General features: G+C 38.9%; 1 pseudogene; it reads right to left on the bottom strand.

The window, feature by feature from the left end:
• Positions 1–207: 207 nt before the first annotated feature.
• Positions 208–800, bottom strand: LOC116534997 (annotated as a pseudogene).
• Positions 801–18,917: the final 18,117 nt, after the last annotated feature.

The raw sequence follows: 18,917 nt of genomic DNA, 5'->3' as shown, positions 1-18,917 counted from the left end.
AACAATAAACAGTCATAATTCAGGGTGACACATGCTATTATAGGGGAATTATACTGTGCTATGGGAATACAGAAGAGAAATACCTAACTCAGACATGGGGATGTCTGGATGGGGGGAGAAGGGTGTCAAACACTTCTTCTCAAGGAAGTAACATGTAGACTGAAACCTGAATTAGTGATTGAAAAGCCTCCCAATCGGCTTCTTGGATTAGTTTTTTTTCTCCTCCATCGTTTCCTCACACTCCTGCCAGAGGGCTTTATTAAGCATTGTTTTCCACATGGCAGGCTAAACAGACTGATGGAATCCAAACCATACTTCCCTTCTCCCTCCCAGAGGGTGGCCATATCCTTCTGGAGCTGAGAAAAAGGAACACCCCACAGGCATGTATTTCATGGAGGGCAGATGTCATAGCGCCACATTAACGGCATGGACAGGTTTAGTGCTGATTGGCCTGTCTAATTCCAGTGACTCAGGCAAGGTTCGTCCTGTCAGTACTTCATGCAGTAGGTGACAACACACCCGAGAGACAAATTTGATTGACACCTTAAAAGGTCGATGGATTGGTGGTGTAAAGACTTTTTTTTTTCATCAAAAGCTTGTCTAAAGTCTTCAAATATAGTTACTTTAAAATGCTGAACCATTGAGTCAACCACCTCTCTGTTCACTCTCCTAGGGACACTTGCCTGGTTTAATATCTACCTCAGAGAGGTAGGCATCAATCTTTGTGATTTCCACTTGAAAACAGCCAGCAGTTTAATGGGTTTGCACTTGGTGCCGTAGCCAGGTCTTCTGGGCACCATGAGTCAGGGGCTGGGCCCCAGTGTGCTCTGTGGAGCCAGATTTCCATTCATGGAGCCAGACTTCCATTCATGGAGCTGAGGGGATTGCTTTGAGCGAGAATGGGGAATGTTTTGAGGGAGAATGGAGGCCGCCACCTAGGGCAAGGAGGCGGCCCTGGGGGCGATGCGGTGCAACGGGCACTCTCACTGGGCTATGAGGTGGGGGCGGTTACGGCTTCCACTGAGCAGCCCCACTCTGAAAGCTCTGGGTCAAAAGAGTAGCAGACGGGAGACGGCACGGTACTAGGCAACAGGAAGCGGAGACATGAGGCAAGGACAGAGGGAAGTCCGCCCTGGAAGTTGCATCGCCCACTCCCATGGCTCCTCCATGGCTGTGGGCTCCACCACAGACGAGCCTGGGGCCTCCCCCGACTGTGTGTTTTCAAATAGCCTGTCTTCAAGCTCATTTATTCTTTCTTCTGCTTTTTATTTCTGCTGGTGAGGGACTCTAATACATTAATCAGTATGTCAATTTCGTTTTTCAGCTCTGATATTTTTTCTTGATTTTAAAATATTTCAATTTCTTTATTAAATTTATCTGAGAGGATTCTGAATTCGTTCTCTGTGTTATCTTTAATTTCACTGAGTTTCCTCAAAACAGCTGTTTTGGATTCTCTGTCTCAAAGGTCATACATCTCTGTCTCCAGAATTGTTCATTGTTGTCTTTAGTTTGTTTTGTGAGGTTATGTTTGAGTGTTCTTGTTGCCTGCAGATGTTCATCACTGTCTGAGCATAAAAGAGTTGGGTGTTTATTATCATCTTTGCAGTCTGAGCTTGTTTGTACTCATCCTTTTTGTGAGGGCTTTCCAAGTATTCAAAGGCACTTGAGTGTTGTGATCTGTCTTTTGTCACTACAGCCTTATTTGCTTTAGTGGACACTACAAACCCAGTAATGCCGTGGCTCTTACAAGCTCAGAGAAACACTGCCTTGGTGGTCTTGGGTGAGATCTAGGAGAATTCCCTAATTACCAAGCAGGAACTCTTGTTCTCTTTTTTCACTTTCACCCAAACAAACAGAGTCTCTCTCTGTGCTGAGCTATTTGGAGTTGGGGGAAGGGTGACACAAGTATCACTGTGGCCTCCACTACAAGGACTATGCTGGGTCGGACCTAAAACTGGCATAGCACTGGATATTGTCCAAAGTCCGTGGTGACCACTGCCTGGTTACTGTCTATATTCACTCAATACCCAAGGGCTCTACAATCAGCAAGTGGTGAATCCAGCTGGTCTTGTATTCTTCCCTTCAGGGCAGTGAGTTCCCTCAGCCCTGGGTGGCTCCAGAACACTGTCTGGGAGCCAGGGCCTGGAGTTGGATACCTTAGGAATCTACCTTGTGCTCTATTCTTCTGTGGCTGAGATGGCATCCAAACCACAAGACAAAGTTCTTCCCAGTCTTCCCTCTACTTTCCTTAAACAAGAGAGTCTGTCTCTATGGGCATCACCACCTCAGGCCCATGGTGAGTACTGCCTACCACTGATGTTCACTATATGCCCAAGCTCTTTCATCAGCCAGCTTGTGGTGAATGTTGCAAGGCATGGGTCACTCCCTTCAAAGCAATTGACTCCCCACTGGCCCATGGGAGGTCCAGAAACACCATCCAGGAGCCAAGGCCTAGAATCAGGGACTCCAGGAGACTGCTGTTTTATCCAACTGTAGCTGAGGTAGTACTCAAACTGCAAGACAAAGTTCCCTTTACTCTTCCTTCACCTTTCTTCAAGCAAAAGGAGATAGTCACCACCATGGTGGCTCGCTACAGCCACCACAGCTGGTTATGTGCTGAGTCACACCTGAAGCCAAGACAACTCTGAGTCTCACCCAAAGTGAATATTGCCTGGCTACCATTGCTGATTATTCAGGGCCCAAGGGCTCTTAATCAACAGTCTATGAATCCTGCCAGCACTGGGTCCTTCCCTTCAAGGCAGTGGGTTCCATCCTGGCCCAGAATGTGTCCAGAAATGTTATCTGGGATCTACGGCCTGGAAAGAAGGGCCTCAGGACTCTACCTGGTGTTCCATTCTACTGTGATTGAGCTGTTATCCAAGTTGCAAGACAAAGTCCCCTTTACGCTCCCCTTTCCTCTCCTAAAGCAGACAGAAAGAGTCTGTCCTAGAGCTGCAAGCTCTGCTGACTGAGACTGGGGGAGGTGTAATGAAAATACTTTCTTGGCTGCCCTACTGGTGTCTCACTAGGTTGTGTGCACACAGAGTCCATTGACTCTGAGCCCAGCACAGCACCAAGACTTGACCAAGGATTGTAGTCCTTGTGTTTTAGACTGCCTTTCAAGTTTATTTCTAACCCCAGAACACTATAGCTCATGGTGGCAGGACTTACTAGAAATCATGTTCTACCTATTGGGATGGATGATTCTCTTCTGTCTAGTGCTGGGCTAAATGCTACCTGCATGGCCTCTGTGTGAGTTCTGCCCCATGTTGCTTTTGCTATGACAAGACAGCACTGAGTTCCAATGTCAAGTCCCACAATCACTGCACTCTTTCTGCTCCAAATACACGATTCTTTCTCTGTGCCACGTGGCCACTGCTGGGGTATGGGAGAGTGTCTTTGCTACCATCTTCATTGATCCTTTTCTTAGTATGATGTTAAAAGTAGGTAATGTGATTACTAACAGGATTTTTGGTTCTTTTTTTAATTGCATTTTAGGTTTTGGGGTACATGTGAAGAACATGCAAGATTGTTGCATAGGTACACACACAGCAGTGTGATTTGCTGCCTTCCTTCCCTTCACCTATATCTGGCATTTCTCCCCATGCTATCTCTCCCCACCTCCCCACGCCCCGTCCCTCCCCCATTTCCCCCCAACAGACCCCAATGTGCTCCCCTCCCTGTGTCCATGTATTCTCATTGTTCAACACCCACCTATGAGTGAGAACATGTGGTGTTTGATTTTCTGCTCTTGTGTCAGTTTGCTGAGAATGATGGTTTCCACGTTCATTCATGTCCCTACAAAGGACACGAACTCATCATTTTTGATGGCTGCATAACATTCCATGGTGTATATGTACCACATTTTCCCTGTCCACTCTATCATCTATGGGCATTTGGGTTTGTTCCAGGTCTTTGCTATTGTAAACAGTACTTCAATGAACATTCGTGTGCATGTGTCCTTATAGTAGAACGATTTATAATCCTTTGGATATATACCCAGTAATGGGATTGCTGGGTCAAATGGAATTTCTATTTCTAGGTCCTTAAGGAATCGCCACACTGTCTTCCACAATGGTTGAATTAACTTACACTCCCACCAACAGTGTAAAAGTGTTCCTATTTCTCCACATCCTCTCCAGCATCTGTTGTCTCCAGATTTTTTAATGATCACCATTCTAACTGGCGTGAGATGGTATCTCAATGTACTTTTGATTTGCATTTCTCTAATGACCAATGATGATGGTTCTTATGAAGGAAAATTCTTTTGCTGCTAGCTGTTAAGTTTGGTATTCTTTGGTGGGAAGGATAGTCATTGGAGATAATGGTTATTAGGCCATTTTTCTCTGCCTCTGCTTGTATCATATATATATTTAAATCCAGTCTGACAATCTCTGTCTTTTTACTGGATAGTTTAATTCACTTATATTTAATGTTATCATTTAAATTTTTTATTCATATTTTTAATTTTACTTTTTATTTCACATATGTCTCATACTGTTTTTTGTTCCTCTATTCCTACTCTAATGATTTGTTTTGCATCGTGTGGATATTTCGTACTGCAGCATTTTAATCTCATTCATGAGTTTTTTTTGTGATTTTTAGTTTTTTTTTTTTTTTTTTAGTGGTGGTACTAAGGTTTACCATATATTGTAACTTAATGGAATCATGTTCAGATTTACAGTAGCTTAATTCCACAATATATAGAAATGTTACCCCTGTATAGCTATATTTTTTTCCTTTTTATTTTATTTTAGGTACCCATATTTCCACTATTGATGTTACAAAGCCAACAATACATAGTTATAATTATTTTAATTGCTTTTTAAACAGTTAAGAGAGAAAATGAATAAAATATATATATTAATAGAGTCTGCTATAATTACTTAAGTACCTTAATGGGCACCTTTTTTTTGTTCATTTGTACTTAAATTACCATCTGGGGTCACTTGCTTTCTCTTTTTTTTGAGACGGAGCTTCACTCTTGTTACCCAGGCTGGAGTGCAATGGCGTGATCTCGGCTCACCACAACCTCTGCCTCCTGGGTTCAGGCAATTCTCCTGCCTCAACCTCCTGAGTAGCTGGGATTACAGGCATGTGCCACAATGCCCAGCTAATGTTTTGTATTTTTAGTAGAGACGGGGTTTCACCATGTTGACCAGGATGGTCTCGATCTCTTGACCTCGTGATCCACCCACCTTGGCCTCCCAAAGAGCTGGGATTACAGGCTTGACCCACCGCGCCCGGCGGTCACTCACTTTCAACCTGAGGAATACTTTTTAGTATTTCTTATATCTTAGTCATTTCAGCATTCTATAACAAAATATCATAGACTGGATAGCTTATGAACAACATAAATTCATTTATCACAGTTCTGGAGGCTGGGAAGTCCAAGACCAAAATAGCAGCAGATTCAGTGTCCAGCGAGGACCTACTTTCTGATAGGCAGTGCCTTCTCAAATGGTGGAAGGGAAGAACAAGCTCCCTTGGGCCTATTCTATAAGAACACCAATCCCATTTATGACCCAATTACCTCCCAAAGGCCCATATCCTAATACTATCACCTGGTTAATATTTCAGCATATAAATTTGGGAAGGGACACAAACAATCACATCACAGCAGTAGGTCTACTAGCAATTAACTCTCTCAGTTCTTGTCTTGAAAGTCTTTATTTTGTCTTAACTTTTAAAATATTTTTGCTGGATATAAAATTTTTGGTAGTGTTTTTCATTGACAACTTCAAATAGGTTATCTGACTGCCTTCTGGCTCCCATTGTTTCTTCTGAGACATCATTTGATCAACTGTTAATCTTACTGGGGTTTCCTTATAAGCAGTATGTCATTTTTCTCTTGCTACTTTCTGGATTTTCTTCTGCCTTTTTATTTTCAGCATTTTTATGATGATATATCTGTTTGTGACTCTCTTTGAATTTTTCTATTTGGAGTTTATTCAGCTTCCTGAATAAATTGCGAAGTTTTCAGCTATTACTTGTTTCAATATATTTCTTTTTTCTCTCCTCTTCTTTTGGTACTCCTATTATGTACATGCTGGTGTACTCAATGGTGTCCCACATTTCTCTGAGTCTTTGTTGGTTTTTCTTCATTATTTTTTCTCTCTGGTATTTGTCCTATGTACCCTCTATTGATTTAACTCCAAGTTTGGTAATTATTTCTTTTTCTGCCAGTTCAAATCTACTATTGAGCCACTCTAATGAGTATTTTACTTCAGCTATTGTACATTTCAAGTCAATAATTTCTATTTGATTCTTTTTAATAATTTCTATTTATTCACATTATCTTTTTGATCAATGTCATCATATCTACTTTTACTTTTTGTTTGTTTGTTTTGTTGTTGTTGTTTTTTAGATTTATTTTCCTTTTGGTGCATACAATATCTGGCATTTCTCCCCCATGCTATCGCTCCCCACTATCCCTCCCTCCCCACCTCCCATTGTCTCCCCCCTACCCGCTCCAACTGTCCCCTGTGTGTGATGCTCCTCTCTCTGAGTCCACATGTTCTCATTGTTCAACACCCACCTATGAGTGAGAACATGTGGTGCTTGGCTTTCTGTTCTTGAGTCAGTTTGCTGAGAATGATGGTTTCCAGATTCATCCAAGTCCCTACAAAGGACACGAACTCATCATTTTTTATGGCTGTGTAGTATTCCACGGTGTGTATGTACCACATTTTCTTTGTCCAGTCTATCATTGATGGGCATTTGGGTTGATTCCAGGTCTTTGCTATTGTTCACAGGGCTGCAATGAATATATGTGTGCACGTGTCTTTATAGTAGTAAGATTTATAGTTCTTTGGGTATATACCCAATAGTGAGATTGCTGGGTCAAATGGAATTTCTATTTCTAGATCCTTGAGAAATCGTCACACTGTCTTCCACAATGGTTGAACTAATTTACACTTCCACCAACTGTGTAAGAGTGTTCCTATTTCTCCACATTCTCTCCAGCATCTGTTGTCTCCAGATTTTTTAATGATTGCCATTCTAACTGGCTGAGATGATATGTCAGTGTGGTTTTGATTTGCATATCTCTAATGACCAGTGATGATGAGCTTTTAGTTTTTAAATTGAGCTTTCCATTAGTTCTGTGAACATATTCATAATGACTACTTTACAATCTTTTCCTCTTAAACCTGACATCTGGTCACTCTTCCAGGCTTTGCTTGCTTTTTTCCCCTGTGTGGGTCATACTTTTTTGTTTCTTTGCTTTTGTTGTAATTTTCTGGGGAGAACTAGATATTTTAGATAATATATTGTAGCACCTTTGATGCTGGTACACCCACTCCTGGGACTTGTTATTATTATTTACTTGTTTATTTATTTAGTGACTGGCTGAGTTATTTTGGTGAATTCTACTTTCCATGAATCCTCCACAGGGAGTTAAGAGGATGTTGCTTCTCAGAGAGATGCATGTTTGGGTATGACACAGTCACTTGAAGGTGGTAGAGCTCTCTTCCACTATTCTCTGAACATAACCAACTGTTATGCTCCACTAATTGCTGCCCTGTTGCTACATCATTTATTTACAACAATGCCCCGGTTATAAAAATACTCTACAAATGAATCTAATCACACTGTGGCTCATTTTATGGAAGCATCATCAGTGTTTCCTATTTGTTCTGATCTCAGTAAAGTACCTCTCAGCTATCTTATCCCTTAGTTCTCTCCTCAAAACTCAATCTATAGTTTAGGCTGTATCTTTATTAGATCTATGAATCTCCTATCACTACAACCTTTCATTACAACCTCTACTGGTTGTAGCATCTGGGGGACAATGTGAGAAATGCTGAAATCCTGCTCTTCCTGGGTAGAAAGACTTCCTACTGGGAGCTGTGGAAAGAAGAAGTCCTGTGTTCTTGGCTGCTACAGTTCAGATTTGAGTCTTCACCTTGCTAAGCTGGAAGCAGGATGGGAGAAAGCGGTCTTGGTTTAAATACCACTGACCTTCCCTTTTTTACTAAATTTTTGTGGATTGTATAAAATAGATGTTTCTCCATTTGCTCTTTGTCCTTTGGACCATTTCCTAAATTTTTACATGATTTAAAAAAATAATAATTTTCATCAGTTTAAGTGGTCAGCGAATTTCCTCCCACTGTTATACTAGAAGTCAACATATTACTGTTGAGTTTTGAGAGTTTTTTTTTTTTTAATGTAGAGTATGTACATGCAAATTTAGAGGATTTTTTAGATGTAGAGAAAGACATAAGTGCTTCGGGGTAGGTGGTGAAATAAAAGTGAAAAGAGAGATCCTGTTTTTTAAGTATAACAAACTTATCCACCAATATATATGGTGCCTTATGTTGCTCTGAATTAACAATTCCTCTCATGGGAAGGAGAAAATATGGAATTAGTGAGACTGTGAAAAAAGGGATGAGAGATATCTTCTTGTGTGTTAAACCAACAGCATGAAGAAAGTGGCATATATTTTCCACCTCTGCACAATATTCATATTGTTTTATAAAATGAAACAAGCAGGTTAAAAAATAGTATGCATAATATTATTACATTTTTTATAATAAAAACTCAAACACAATATATAATTATAAATAAATGCACATAAAATGTTCAGAAGAATAGATAGGCCAATTTTAACAGTAGTTATTCCTAGGAAGTGAATTATTTCATTTTATTTTTATTTTGTTGTTTCAATTTTCTTGTTACTCTACAGTGAACATGTAATGCTTCTCTAGTTTTAAATAATTGTAGTGTTTAAAAATTACTTAAATCTTTATAAGGATACAGTGGGTGTCCAAGTAAGTCTGTGAGAAATAGAAAGGCCCCTAAATACTAATTAATTCACCTCTTCATGTTATAATGTGGAAACCAAGGCCAAGAAAGAAGAGACTTGGCTAAGATTAGAATTTTGATGTTTTGACTTCTAGCCCACTAATCTTTCTTAGTACCATGTTTAATCAAACAACTAAGTATAAACTTATTCGAAAGGAGACAGCAGCCGCCTGGTATGTCTATGCTCACTAGTTCGAAGGAACAGGCTGGAGATTTATCTCACATTGCACATCCAATATGAACACACCTTAATCTTTACCATAGCCCTGCACTTGAAGAATGGACATATTCTCCTACTCAGAGGCAACAGAGACTTCAATAATTACCCAAAGTTAATAAAGCAAATGGGAGGTCCATTCAAGGTCTAAACCCAGACAGAAGACTCTCCTCCAGATGTTTAGCTGAAAACAGTTATGAGGCTCTCTAGCTTACGTTTCAGGTAATGAACTTGCCAAAGCTAGATTGCTCTTTATTTCACTTAGAAAGGCAAGTTATTGGAAAAATCCTCCTATGGGCATCTGAGTCAGGTGTGTTATCAATCATCTACTATAAAGTATTAAATAATTTAAAAGTAATATAATGCAAGCCAGCTGAAAGCCAGCAGAAATTGCTTCCCTTCTGAGCGTGCTGGAAGAAGGATCCCTCATCTTCTCTCAATATACATGCAGGCAAACCAAAGTCATTTTACCACTGTGCTCTGCTTCACCCTCACCATGTCTTTCTCGGAGATGTGAAACCTGAACTGTGTAGGCCTTGACTGAAAGGAAGAAAGGAAGTGAACCAGACGAGGAAACCTTCCTTTGAGGGCACCTAGCATGGTAACGTGATACAGTGGAGAGAGTACCAGTTCTGGGAGCACACAAAATGAATTTGAATCCTTCCACTGTCAAGCATTGGTAGTAGAACCTCAGCTAGATTCTATTATCTTTCTGAGTCTCAGTGTTTCTTTATCAAACAAATGGTACAAAATGGGTTTCAAACTTCCCACTTACTTTCATCTCTTTTGTTTCTCTTTTAAATGCCTCTTCCCTTTCTTCCAATAATCCGGCACTGGAAATTCTGCCCATTCCTTGGATTGTAAGCTTGCTCAAACAGTCTCAGGCCTCTTAATCCCCAAACCAGTGCTTTGTGGTTTGTAGTCTGCAAAGTGCAAATGCAAAGCAGATTTCCGCTGCATACTTACATATCCCAGTGCTTTTCGTGCCTCCAGCAGTTCAAACAAGACATTCCTAATGGAGTGGACTGGGGGGTACGGCTTACCACCAATCACTGAAAGCTTCACCCACTGAAGACCAGATGGACTCTACAGCTGCCAGCTCCTTGGCCCTGGAAAAAAGGACTTGCCAGGAGAAGACTGCTCTCACTGTGGATGTAAGCTACTTTTATCCAGAGGCCCATTGCAGAGCAAAAAGAACATTAGACTAAGAATTACGTAGTCCAGCAATGTGCCCTTGCGCAAGTCATAACCCCTCTCTGGAACACAGTTTTTTCCTTCTGAAAATGAGAATAATAATCTCTGATCCACCTATTATTTCACAGGGCAGGATTAAAATAAATCGTAGGCAGGCATGCCTTGTGAGATTTACTGCTCTGTTTACACATGTGTTATTATTATTGCAGAGGGATTAACATACATATCCGGTTCTGAAATTTTGAGCAGGTAGAGACTAAGACCAGGGCAATTTTTTAAACTAGGGTTCAAGATGTCTTGAGAAATGCAGTGAAGACAACTATGCACTTGATTATAAACTTCGGACTCTGAAACCACAAAAGAGGACGACAAATGAGCCAATTTAGGCAAACGGACAAAAATTGCTCCAGGAGGGTAGGATGGTCACCCTAGGGAAGTAGAACAAAAACATGTACCTAATCTTAGAACCAAGGGTTACTCATCTGTGAAGGATGGTTTGTAGCATAAAAAAATAGTGTTCTGCCTTTAGGGAGCTTCTTTGACACTGAAAAAAACTTGGATACTTCTTGGGAGCCTCCAAATAACTGTGATCTCATAAAAAAGGGTTGTTCCAAGGTTAGCCATGAGAACTGAAGTCTCTTTGGGGAAGTATCCTTCTCCAAATGATGAGCAGATCCTATTTTGCAGAGTTAGCTTTAGAGCTTGAAAACACAATGGGAAATCAACATCAATAGGCCCCAAAGAAACTGGAAGAAAGAAAAAATATATAAAACAATCTTGCAGCAAGGGCCTAAGAGGGCATGGTTTGGTTCAGAGAAGTTTGAGGAAATAAGGGAAAATTTTGGCATAGGTCAGAATCCAGTGAAGACAGGCTAGAGGCAGGGATGGGATGCCTAAACTTTCAGAAGGTGAGCCAGACATAGGCTAGAAACCTGTAATTCTCTTCTTGTGCTTCCTTGCTTCTCTCGATATCCCCAATATCACAGCTTCCTTACTTGATTTTCCCAGTGCTGCATTCTCCAAGGACCTAGTCTTCAGAATGTTCTGTGAAATGGCACTGTTGAGGGACTCCTATCTAGACTGGGCCAGCAAACCTTAACAGCTTCCACCTTTTCCATATCTAAGCCTCAGTTACTTTCCAAAAGGCCCTTACATCTATTCTCTTTGGCTCAGTGGATTTCTGCAGGCTTTACTTCAGCACTTCATTTTTAATCCTTTTGCTTTTATCTTTTTTCTTTCAGTGTACATTTTTATTTACAAGAGAGGAAGGGAGGCCCTAGGAGGTGACAGGATCTGTCCCAAGGGCAACTAGAACATCTGTGGCATAGCTGGGAAATTATCCTTGTTCCCTGACTCATAGTTCCATGTCTCTTCACCCCATCTTGTTGCCTCTAGCATGCTGAATCTGTCTGTTTACAAATCACCACATGTTTAGCTAACTAATCAGTCACATATAAGCAGTTAATTTTCAATAGATGATCATTGATTTTTATGTAAAACACATTTCTGTCAAGTTGTCCAAATCAGAAATCTGGGCAGAATTTCTGACTTCTTCTCCCCTCAGTGCCCTCTTTCTCAGTATCTAATCAGTCATTAAATTTCACCTATTCTCCCCCAAAAGCAATGGCAACAAAAGCCAAAATTTACAAATGGGATCTAATTAAACTTGAGCTTCTGCACGGCAAAAGAAACTATCATCAGAGTGAACAGACAACCTACAGAAAGGGAGAAAATTTTTGCAATCTATCCATCTGTCAAAGGTCTAATATCCAGAATCTACAAATAACTTAAACAAATTTACAAGAGAGAGAAAAAAAAAACAAACAACCCCATCAAAAAGAGGGAGAAGACATAAATGAGGGCTCAGGCTTTGTGAGTGACAGCACATGGTCTATATATTTGTTGACTTGGACCGGCCCCTTGGGATAAATGGTTTGAGATAGTGGTTTGCATTGATTTTAGCTTATTTGGAATATTGACTTTTGAATCAACCCCAACCCTCACGCTCATCTTGACTTATTCTACTCCCTTTGGGACAGTCTGTAGGAAATTGTTCTTAATAATTAATAAACCTTCAGGGCTCCATGACCCAGTCTGTACCAGGAACTTGGACTTCCTTCTAGGTGATGGATGTTGGGAGAGCAGGAGAGAGGTGCAGGATGTAAAGGATAGGAAAGCTACAACCAGTGCGTATAAGTTACAACCTGTGTATGTTCTCTGTTTTGTGTATGTCAAGCCAAGTGCCAGGAAGGACTGGTAGGATAAGAGGAACACATATTTTTTTTGCCCTGTGCAAACTCTCAGTCTTCATGCCTAGTTTCAAATACCTGTTGGACCCATTATCAGAGCTCATAACTCCACAAATGTTGTTTTCTTTTTAATTTGCTAGGCTTCCTAGAGAGATGTAAACTCCTAAGAAATAAATATCTTATTTTACTTTTTCAACAACTAGACCTAAAAAGTACTTCCTCCAATTTTCACATTTCTCAGGAAAATCCATTATTCCAAGTGCATAGAAAAAGATATGGACTCCTTTTTGAGCTGGCAATGATGTCCCTCCTCAAAGAACCCTTTCCATAGTTGTATCAGTTAAGAAATGAATTTACCCATGAATAATAGAAAACTCCAAAAAGTGGTAATTATTAGGGATTTAATTTTTCTTACATAACAAGAAATCCAGAGGTAGATGGTTCCTTGATCCTGTGAGAGATCTAAGCTTTTGATCTTCCACTAAGCCCAGTCTGCCACATACAGTTGTGACAATTTTCATTGTCCAGTGGTGCCCAGTGAGGGGGTAAGTGAAAGCTAAAACTGACCTTTCACTTGGAGATAATACCTTCTCCCTTTCTCACAGAGGTACTATCTAGTTTAGCTATTGTCAATCATATTTTCTGTATTCTATTCCACTAGTTGATGTGACTATTTTTATGCCAGCACCATGCTAGTTCAATCACTGTAGCTTTGTAATAACTTTGGAATTCAGATAATGTGAAAATTCTAGCTATATTGATTCTCAAGAGTATGTTGGCTATTTGATGTCTATTTAGATTCCATAGGAATTTTAGGATGGATTTTTCCATTCCTACACAATTTTGGGGGGACTTTGATAGGAATTGCATTGAACATACACATCATTTTCTGTAGCATTGACCTCTTAAGCATATTGTTTAAGTGGACCCCTAGATATTTTATTATTTTGATACTATTGTAAATAGAATTGTTTCATTTATTTCCTTGTCGGATTTTTCATTGTTGGTGTATAAAAACATAATGGATTTTGGCATTTTGTATTGTATTCTGCAAATGTGCTGAATTTGTTTGCATTAATAAGGTCAGGCTTCCATAACAAAATACTGCAGTTTGGGTGGCTTACATAACAGAAATTTCTTTTCTCATAGTTCTGGAGGTTCCTATTGCAAGATCAAATTCCAGTTGATTTGGTTTCTCCTGAGGCCTCTCTTTCTGGCTTGAAAACAGCTGCCTTCTCATTATATCATCACATGGCCTTTCCTCAGTGACTGTGCAGGAAGAGTGAGCTCTCCAGTGTCTCTTCTTATAAGGACGCTAATTCTATCAGATCAGAGCACCAACTTTTGAACTCATTTAACTTTAATTACTTTCTTACTCCAAATATAGCCACAATGGCAGTTAGGGCCTCAAATATGATTTGTAGGGGTAGAGGGAGATACAAAAATGTAGTCCACTTATTAATTATAACAGTTTTCATCCCTGGTTTATCTCTTCCAACTAACACCAACAGAACATACATTCTTCTTATCTGCACACAGACCCTACTCTAAGATTGACCACATTCTCAGCCACAAAGTAAGTCTCAATAAATTTAAAAAATCAAAATCATACCAAGCATACTGTCAGAATGGTGAAATAAAAATCAATATCAAAAAGATCTCAAAAAACAACACAATTACATTGAAATTAAAGGACATGATCCTGAATGACTTTTAGATAAACAATGAAATTAGAGCAGAAATTAAAAACAAATCCTTGAAATTAATAAAAATGGAGACAAAACATACCAAGATCATTGGGATCCAATTAAAATAATGTGTGGAGGAACATTTATAATGCTAAACACCTATTATGCATCAACACTTTAAAAATATTTAAAATGAAAACTCTAACATCACAGCTAGAGAAAGTAAAAAGCAAGAACAAACCAACCTCAAAGCTGGAAGAAGAATATAAATAACCCAAATCAGCAGAACTGGATAAAACTGAGATGCAAAAATCCGTAAATAAGATAAATGAAACAAAAAGTTCATTCTTCAGAAGAATAAACTAGAGTGATAGGCAGCTAACTAGATTAACAAAGAAAATAAAAGAGAAGATTCAAATAAACACAATCAGAAATGACAATACATTATAACAGATCCCACAGAAATACAAAAATTCATCAGGGACTGACAGGGCACGACTTATGCCTATAATTTCAACACGTTGGGAAGCCAATGCAGGCAGATCCCTTGAGGTCTGGAATTCAAGACCTGCCTGGCCAACATGGTGAAACCCTGCCTCTATTAAAAATACGAAAAAAGAAAAAATAGCTGGGCATGGTGGCACACGCTTGTAGTCCCAACTACTCAAAAGGCTGAGGCAGGAGAATCACTTGAACCCAGGACATGGAGGTTTCAGTAAGCCAAGATCGTGCCACTGCACTCCAGCATGGGTGACAGGGTGGTACGCCATCTGAAAAAAAAAAAAAAAAGATCAGAGGCTATATGAACAGCACTATGCACACAATTCAGAAAACTTAGAAGAAATGGATAATCTCCTGGAAGCATGCAACTTTCCAAGGTAGTACCAGGAAGAAACTGAATTGCTCAACAGACCAGTAATGAGTTCCAAAATGAAATCAGTTAAAAATAAAAAAACTCCAGCCAACTTACCAAAAAAGCCCTGAGTCAGAGGGACTCACAGCGAAATTCTACCAGACATACAAATAAGAGCTGGTACCAGTTATACTAAAACTGTTCCAAAAAAGTGTTAGCAAAGTTTTAGCAGAGACACAACAACAAGAAGAAGAACAACAAAAACTTCAGGCCAATATTGTTGATGAACATAGATGCAAAAATCCTGAGCTAAATACTTGCAAATTGAATCTAGCAACTCATCAAAATTTAATCCACTATGGTCGAATAGTCTATATTCATGGAAAGCAAGGTTAGTTCAACATATGCAAATCAACAAATGTGATTCACAAATAAACAATTAAAACAAAAACCATATGCTCATCTCAATAGATGCAGCAAAAGCATTCAATAAAATCCAACATCCCTCCATGTTAAAAACTCTCAAGAAACTAGGCATTGAAGGGTCGTACTACAAAATAAAAAGAACCATCCATGACAAACCCACAGGCAACGTCATACTGAAAGGACAAAACCTGGAATCATTTCTCTTGAGAACTGGAAAGAGACAATTCCCACTCTCATCGTTCCTTTTCAACATAGTACTGAAAGTCTTAGCAGGAACCATAAGGCAAGAGAAATACATAAAAGGCATCAAAATGGGAAAATTAGAAGTCAAACTACCCCTCATTACTGACAATGTGATTTTATACCCAGAAAATTCTGAAGACCCTGACAAAACGCTCTTAGAACTGATAAATGACTTCAGTAAAGTTTCAGGTTACAAAATTAATGTATAAAAATCTAGCATTTCTATATGCTAATAGCATTCAACCTGAGAGATAAAATAAGACTGCAATCCCATTTACAACAGCCACAAAAAATACATAGGAATACAGCTAACCAAGGAGGTAAAAGATTTTTACAAGGAGAACTGCAAAAAACTGCTGAAAGAAATCAGGGATGACACAAATAAATGGTAAAAGATTGCATGCTCACAGATTGGAAGAATCAGTATCATTAAAATGGCCATACACCCAGATAAATTTACAGATTCAATGCTATTCCTATCAAACTACCAATGTAATTTTTTTTTACAGAATTAGGAAAAACTATACTAAAATTCATATGGATTAAAAAAAAAAAAGATCCCTATAGCCAAAGCAATTTTAAGCAAAAAGTACAAAGCTGAAGGCATCCCATTCTCTAACTTCAAACTATACTACAAGGCTGCAGTACCAAAACAGCATGATACTGGTGCTAAAACAGATACACGGACCAATGGAACAGAATTGAGAACCCAGAAATAAAGCCACACATTTACAATCATCTGATCTTTGACAAAGTCTATAAATAATAAGCAAAGGGGAAAGGACTCCCTATTCAATAAATGGTGCTGGGATAACTGGGGTCCAGTTTCATTCTTTTGCATATGGATACCCAGGTGGAGGGAGAGGGGAGAGAATTAGAAAATGACTTCTTGGGCACTATACTCAATACCTGGGTGACAGATTCATTAGTACTCTAAACCACATCATAATGCAGTATACCTTTATAACAAGGTATACTGGTATATACTTTTGCACTCCCTGATTCTAAAATAAAAGTGGGAAAAATCATATTATCTGAAAATTGGGATCATTTTACTTCTTTCTTTCCAATTTGAATGGCTTTCATTTTTTTCCTGTCTAATTGCTCTAGCTAGGACTTTCAGTATCATAAGGAATAGAAGTAGTGAGAGCAGGCATCCTTGACTTATTCCTTATCTTAGAGGAGGAGCTTTCAGTCTTTGACCATTGAGTATGACTTTAGCTGTGAGTTTTTAACATATGGCCTTCACTACACTGAAGTAGTGTCCTTCTATTCCTAGTTCATTGAGTGTTTTTATTTTTTTCTTTCCCATTTATTTATTTTATTGCATTTTAGGTTTTGGGGTACATGTGAAGAACATGCAAAATTGTTGCATAGGAACACACGTGGCAGTGTGATTCGCTGTCTTCCTCCCCATCACCTACATCTGGCATTTCTCCCCTTGCTATCTCTCCCCAGCTTCCCACCCCCCACCATCCCTCCCCTATTTCCCCCCAACTGACCCCAGTGTGTAGTGCTCCCCTCCCTGTGTCCATGTGAGTGTTTTTTTTTTTAAATCATGAAGAGAGCTTGAATTTTATCAAATGCTTTTTCTGCACCTATTGAAATGATAATGTGGGCATCTTTCCTTCTGTTATTGTTGTATATTATATTGTTTGCCTTTCATGTGTTGTATCATCCTAGATTTCCAAAAATTACCCCATTTGGTCATGGTGTATAATTCTATTAATGTGCTTTTGGATGCATTTTGTCAGTATTTTGTTGAGGATTTTTGAATCCATACTGATAAGGGATATTAGTTTGTAGGTGTTTTTACCTATAGTGTCATTGTATAGCCTTATTGTAATGCTGGCTGCATAGAATGAGTTAAAAAGTGTTCCTTCCTTGATACAATTTAGATGTTTGCCCTCTCCAAATCTCATGTTGAGATATAATCCCCAATGTTGCATGTAGGGCCTCATGCGAGGTGTTTTGTTCAAGGGGGTGGATCCTTCATGGATGGCTTGGTGCCCTCCTTGTGGTAGTGAGTGATTTCTCCCTCTCTTAGTTTATATAGAAGCTGTTTAAAAAGCTTGGCAACTCCTCCCTTCTCTCTTACTCCTTCTCTCAACATGTAACATGTCTGCTCCTCCTTCGTCTTCCACCATGATTATAAGCTTCATGGGGTCCTCACCAGAAGCAAATACTGCTGGCACTATGCTTCTTTCATAGTCTGCAGAACTGTGAGCCAAAATAAACCTTCTTTCTTTATCAATTACCCAGCCTCAGATATTCCTCTACAGACACACAAAACAGACTAAGACACTGCTTTTCAATGTTTTGCAAAATTTTGAGAAGGACAGGCGTCAATTCTTTTTAAAATGATTAACAGGACTCACTAGTGAAGTCATCTGATCTTGGTTATGTCTTTGTTGGGAGGTTTTTATGATTTGGTCTTTGTGTGTGCTGTATTTCTAGAATTTTTCTCATTCCATCTATATTATGTAATTTTTTGGTATGAAATTATTTATAATATTTTTCATAATTCTTGTTATTTCTGTCAAATCCATAGTGATGTCCCCACTTTCATTTCTGATTTGACTCACTTGAGTCTTCTCTCTTTCATTTTCAATAAATCTAGAAAAGGTTTGTCAATTTTGATTATTTTTCCAAAGAACCTATTCTTCACTCATTCTCTATTGTTCTGTTTTATTTTTCTCTGCTCTGATCTTTATTTTTTTCCTCCTGCTATTTTTGAGTCAATTTTTTGTTCTTTTTCTAATTCCTGATTATGTAAAGTTGAGTTGTAGATTTGATATTTTTTAGTGTGATCATTTAGACTTATAAATATCATTTTAGCCCTCCTATTACTGTATTCCATAAGTTTTTATATGTTGTGTGTTTAAATTGTTATTTGTCCCAGGATATTTTCTAGTTTCTCTTGCGATTTCCCCTTTAATCCATTGGATGTTTAAGACTGTGTTGTTGACTTTTCACATATTTGTGAATTTTACAGTTTTCCTTCTTTATTCTTTTCTATTTCCATTTCTTATTAGAATAGATACTTTATATAATTTCAAGCTTTTAAATTTATTAAGACTTGGTTTGTGAACTAAACATGATCAATCCTGGAGAATGTTCCACGTTCATTTGACAAAAATGTGTATTCAGCTTTTGTTGCATGGAGTGTTCTGTGTATGTTTTAGGTCCAATGGGCCTGCAGTGCTGTTCACATTCTTTATTGCATAATTGATTTTGTGTCT

Source organism: Sapajus apella, unplaced genomic scaffold (genome assembly GCF_009761245.1).
Source record: "Sapajus apella isolate SASKATOON/1434 unplaced genomic scaffold, GSC_monkey_1.0 scaffold91, whole genome shotgun sequence".
Taxonomy (NCBI): domain Eukaryota; kingdom Metazoa; phylum Chordata; class Mammalia; order Primates; family Cebidae; genus Sapajus; species Sapajus apella.
Note: the sequence above shows the minus strand (reverse complement) of the source record. Positions and strands in the feature narration are given on the sequence as shown.